Source organism: Gracilinanus agilis, chromosome 6, assembly GCF_016433145.1.
Source record: "Gracilinanus agilis isolate LMUSP501 chromosome 6, AgileGrace, whole genome shotgun sequence".
Taxonomy (NCBI): Eukaryota; Metazoa; Chordata; class Mammalia; order Didelphimorphia; family Didelphidae; genus Gracilinanus; species Gracilinanus agilis.
This window is the reverse complement of record NC_058135.1, coordinates 148,472,262-148,478,405: the sequence shown is the minus strand read 5'-3', so window position 1 is coordinate 148,478,405 and position 6,144 is coordinate 148,472,262.

Genomic DNA, 6,144 nt, shown 5'->3' with positions numbered 1-6,144 from the left:
ATTTAGGAGGAAGAATATATAGAAGTTGATTAGATGTGGGATGTGAGTGACACGGAAGAGTCAAAGATAATTTCAAAATTTTAAACAATGTGTGATGTGAATGAGACAGAAGAGTCAAAGATAACATTAAAATTCTGAACATGGATAATAGAGTTACTCATGGTAAACTAATGGAAGAGAAGGATATTTTAATTGGACATACCTTCATGTACTTGAGAAGGAATTATCTTTAGTACTTACTACTACATAAATTACTCTATTTGGGATGACACTTTTTGACTCATTCAATTCTTTTTTTTATGCACCTCCTACTATTTTATCTACCAGTTCTAATCACTTTCTTTCTGTTTTACATCATTGCTCTTATATTGTTTTTAAAATTTTGATTTATGTGAAATTATTTTGTATGTTCATATATTGAAAGTACTGCTTGATGCAAAAAAAAGTCACCTTACCATATTTTAATATTAATATTTTCTTGGCATGTTATATGACTGCAAATCATGGAAGAATATCATTGAAACCCTGGTTTCCCAGGGATGTTACTACAGAAACAAGGTACATACTAGAAACAGACATTTACCAGGAGTTCTCTGAGAGCCCATGACTTCAAACTTGGTGTTTTCCAAGAAAAAGCCTAGAGACCAGGAGAGGATCCTTTCCTTTCCTACTGCATCCCATCAAATCATTAGAGTGATTTCTAGGACTCTGTGCCTGATAGTGAGGGAGTGATGCACAGTGAAGGCTACGACTGGAAGAAGTAGAGGTAATCAGAAGTCATTGGGAAGACCTAACTCAGTCTGTCTCACCAAACCGTCCTCTATTGTTTGAAGTGATCAGTTCTCTGGATCCAGTCTTGCCCTTGGCTTTTTTTTAAACCCTTGCCTTCTGTCTTAGAATCAGTACTATGTATTCGTTCTGGAGCAAAAGAGCAGCAAAGGCCAGGCAACAGGGGTTGTTAAGTGATTTGCCCAGGGTCCTAGATAGCTAGGAAGTATCTGAGGTCATATTTGAACTCAAGATTTCTTGTCTCTAGGTCTGGCTCTCTATCCACTGAGCTCTTAGTTTCACCTTGACCTTGGCTCCTGATATGATATGCTTCTAGTCTCCTCTGGCTGTAGCCTTCACTTGGCTTCACTTTGTAGAATTCAGCATGGCGTCCTAAAAGTTGATATAATCTGAGTGTGAGGGTTCCTTTTTCATTGTCTTCTTGACTGCTTCTCAGAAGTTCCATGGACATGAGAGGAATTCTGGAGAAGTAAATTCTCTAAGGACAAGCATTTCAAGTGCTTCAAATTTCCCTGGTAATATCTTTCAAAAAGAGTAAACTCTGGTTTACCATGATTTTTAGAATAATAAAATGAAATAAAATAATAAATAAGTAAACTGCCACATATTGGTGACTCATAAGTGAGAATTGATAGAAAAGATATCATCAAGGGGGTTGTATGATTTGAGAAGGAAGTGGGTCAGTTATGTGCTTAGTTTACGGAAGAATAATGGACAATATGGATTTTGCACTAGTATCCAGGAAATATTAGAAGAACCAAAAGAAAGTCTCCAATGGTTTAAGTAGGTCCCCTATAGAAAACTTTTTTAAAAGATATGAAAAAGTATCACACAGGAAGAGAAGTCATGGATGAGACTCCATCAGAACTAGCAGAAGAAGAGTCTACATCCCTTCACTGAATTACTGGAAATAAGTTAAGATAGAAGTTATCCTACAAGTCTTAGTGCAGTTTTAAGCACTGCACTAAGACTTTGGTGATCCCATTTATAGAGTCTCCACAAAATTAAAAGCTAAATGTAAATAAACCACTGAACATATCCTGGATTTTTAAAAAATATACTCAACTCTATGTTTCCTCTCCATCACCATTCCTACTTCCAAGTGCCTGCTATAGTACTGGGCAAATAGATATTCAATGCCATGGAAATGAATTGAATATGTAGTAATGTAATTAAAGACCTGGATGTGAACCCGAGATTGGGAAATAAGGTTAGGAAACCACTGCAATAACATTTCTAACTTGGATCTTACTTACTAATTTGAAATAGGATCATTTGGGCAGGAAAAGTTATTTATATTTGTATTACGAAAAGAGTATGCAAAATAAATTTATAGCACATAAAAAAGGAATACCAAAATCTCTAAAGACACAAAGTCCTTTAAGTAGTTTAGAAGCATCCTCATATAATATTGCTTTCATTACAAGTTATTAATATCTACTTATTAAAAAGTACTTCTAATATTTTTCATTTAGTGAGCTTTGTGAGTCTAGAGGTATTGTGCTCTACAGTCATACTAACAAGATCAGCTGAAATTCAGAGTTTAGGAAAACTTCTGAAGCCTGCAAATTAAATTAATTTAATTCTGATTCATAATAATTAAACACTGTCCTTAGTAACACTAGTTGCCTCTTATAATTCTAAGTAATGTCTGTATGCTTTAAGCAAATCCAGTGTGATAAATCTAGATTCATAAAATATATGAATTAGGGTTTGAGTATTTACATTTCAATAAAACTGCTTTTAGATCAGTTTCAAGTTGAAGAGAATGAACAGTATGGACCCAGTTCTTGGATAGAGAAAAGATAGCTAGACATAATGTGCAATGCAGATTCAGGAAGATTTGTTTTCAGATTTTACCTCAGATAATTACTCATTATGATGACTGGACAGGTGAGTTGTTTAACTTTTTTGAATTTCTGTTTCTATATCTGAACAGCAAGTATACATAAATACCTACCTTATACTACTTTTGTGGGCTTTAAATGAAATAATATGCATGTATATATAGTTGTATTATATTTAAAGTGGTAAAATGCTTTATGTCAATTATCTAATAAAATAGTAAATTCATATATCACTTTGAGACTTGCAAAACATTGCACATATGTCATCTTATTTAATCCTCTCAACAGCCTCCTAAGGTATGTGGAATTATCATCTCCATTTTACAGATTAGGAAACTGAGGTAGTCTGAGATTAAGTAATTTGCCAAGGGTTACATGATTAGGAGATATTTGAGTTAGGATTTGAAGATCTTTTTCTGCTATCACATCTAGCACTTTTACCCACTGTACCAACTATGAATAACAATAAAACAAAAAGATTTATTTTTCCCTCCAGAGGTCTTGAAATATGAGAGAGAACTCTCTCTTGGTGAGATATTTGTAGAGTAAAGACCAATTGGAGGGTCTGGGAATGGTAAACATAGAGAAAAAATTAGAAGTTGGAAGACTGAGAGGTGGTACAGCATAGCAGTCTCTAAGCATTTGAATGATTGCCATATAAAAGAGGGATTAAATGCATTTTGCTTGGCCCCAAAGGGCTAAACTAGAAGTTGCTGAAACATGTTTCAACTCTTATATGAAAATTACCCTAATAGTTACAGCTATCTCAAAATAAAATGGGCTACCTCAAAAGGAAGAGGGTTTCCCCTAATTAGAGGTATTCAAGCAAAGGCTGGATAATGTCTTGTTGAGGATGTTCTAAGGGAAATTCCTAATCAAGTATGCATTGCTTTAGGTGGTCTCTGGGATCTGTTCCAACTCAGCAATTCTCTGATATGGAACTTAGTTGAACTAATAATAGAAGACAATGATATCAAGAGTTAGGGCTAGACAAGAAGCTATAGAAGGGGAACAACTTGAAAACTGGGGCATTGAGTTCAGGAAGAGAATACTGAACACTTTAGAAAGGTGCTGTGCAAAATACTTGGCTATTCCATGAACAATATACTCTATCTCTTAGCTCTGGGCAATTTTTTTCTGGCTTTCCCCCATGCATAGAACATTTTCCCTGTCTCATTCCACCTACCGATCTCCTTGGCTTCCTTCGAGTCCCAACTAAAATCCTATATTCTGTAGAAAGCTTTCACTAACCCCTCTCAATTCCTTTGTCTTCCTTCTTAAATTATTTCCTGTTTATCCTGTATATGCTTTGCTTTGTAAATAATGTGTTTGCACATTGGCCCCTCCATTAATTTTTAAGCTCTTGGAGGGTAGAGACTCTTCTTTTGCCTTTTTATATCCCCAGTCCTTAGCATGGTGTGTAGGACAAAGTAGTAGGCTCTTAATAAATATTTGTTGATTTATTCAGGGTGTAGAGACAATGACTCACCTCATCTGTATATAGGTTATGCCGTGAGATTTCTTACATTGGAGTAAAACAGCTGTAAATTTATATAATAGTAAAAAAGAGCAAAATATAGTAAATGGTAAAAAAAAATAGCAAAACACTTTATAAACATAATCTCATTTACCCTTACAACAACCTAAGAGGTAAGTGCTGTTATTATGCCTAGTTTAAAAATGAGAGACCTGAAAAAGAGGTTAAGTGGCTTGTTGAGGATAACAAAGCTAGTATCTATCTGAAGCTGGATTTGAAGTCTTCCTAACAGCAATCTGGTGCTCTCACTGCTGTACCATCTAGAACAGTGATTCCCAAAGTGGGCACCACCTCCCCCTGGTGGGTGCTGCAGTGATTCAGGGGAGCGGTGATGGCCACAGGTGCATTTATCTTTCCTATTAATTGCTATTAAAATTAAAAAAAATTAATTTCCAAGGGGCTAAGTAATATTTTTTTCTGGAAAGGGGGTGGTAGGCCAAAAAAGTTTGGGAACCACTGATGTAGAACATGTGGTTTGTGCTGCAATAGACATGGAATAAGGAATTGAGGAATTAAAATAAAGGTAAATGGGTAGGTAAATCCTGGGTTATGTTCTTTGGAGACTCCCTTTCCTCACCCCTTAATCCGCTGAGTGGTGGCAGCAAAATGTTATTCATGGAAACAGCTTCAGTGACCATTTGCTTGTGGTTGGCTCTACAGGCATCTATTTCATCATAATTTAAACTCCATCTTGAGATGCACAGTAGCTCAGTAAACTTAATGCTGACATCACACTAATACTGCTTTAACTGCTCACTATCTGTGTGATCAGAGGCAAATCATAAACCTCTCAGGACCTTGGTGATAATAATATGCTTTGTTCTCTTTATTTCATAGGATTATTATATGACAAAAGCCCTTCACAACATTTAAAATACTCAATAAATGTAAAGTACTATTATTTTTCACATCTATGTCTAGAGTCCTTTAAGCATGTGTGTGTATGTCTTTGTGAGTGTACCTATAGAACTGGAGAAAGCCTTGAATTGACAGCCTTACACCAAAACTGGGTTTAGCCAGATATGTCCATATCTCCCAATTGCTTACATCACATTGGCATAGGTTTCTCCTAATGCTGGATTATTAACCAATCAGGTAGGTGGTTTGATGAATGGAGGGCTAGACCTAGGGTCAGAAAGACCTAAGTTTAAATCTTGACCTAGTCCCTTAGAAGCTGTGTAATATTGGGCAGATAATTATTATATGCCTCAGTTTCCTCATCTATAAAATGGAGAAAGTATTAGCACGTACCTTCCAATATTGTTGTGAAGATAAAATAAGATACTTTAAAGTGTTTCACAAACCTTAAAAAGCTATATAAATGCCAAATGATATTTCTTCATTTCCCACTTGGCTGAAATTTTTTTCTTTTACATTTTACATTTCTTCTCCAATGTGTCTTAGGAACTTATCCTTGGAAAGTCCTATCATCCTAAAAGATTTAATCATACTTGATATTCACAGGTCATTCTCCTCACATAAATATTCTCTGCCCTTCTAATTGAAGAGTGGAGCCAAGAGTTCCTCAACCTCCTTTTAAGGAGAGGGTCCAAGACAGACATCTTTCTTTTTTCACTTGGTTTTGCTGATTTTTAGATTTCTTTGAATTCCTCGCTGTCCCTATTCTCTCTCCCTAATCCTTTTCAGCGTTTTTGGTGTTTTCTGTCCTCCTATTTGATTATAAACTCCTCAAAGGCAGAGGCTGATTTTCTTTTTTAAAGTTGTTTCCTGAGTGCTTAGCACAGTAACTAACACATATTAAGAGCTTAGTAAATATTTGACTATTATCATAAATCAATAAGCATTAATTAAGTGCCTATTAAATAATGCTATAAATAAACAAGTAACAGGATATTCCCAAGTGATGCCATATTTAAAAGATCCATAGGTAGAGAGGTCACATGAAATGAGGAAAAAATTCTTTAACTTTATTGCTACCTTAAAGTGTAATGAGTTGCCCATCTCAAGAAA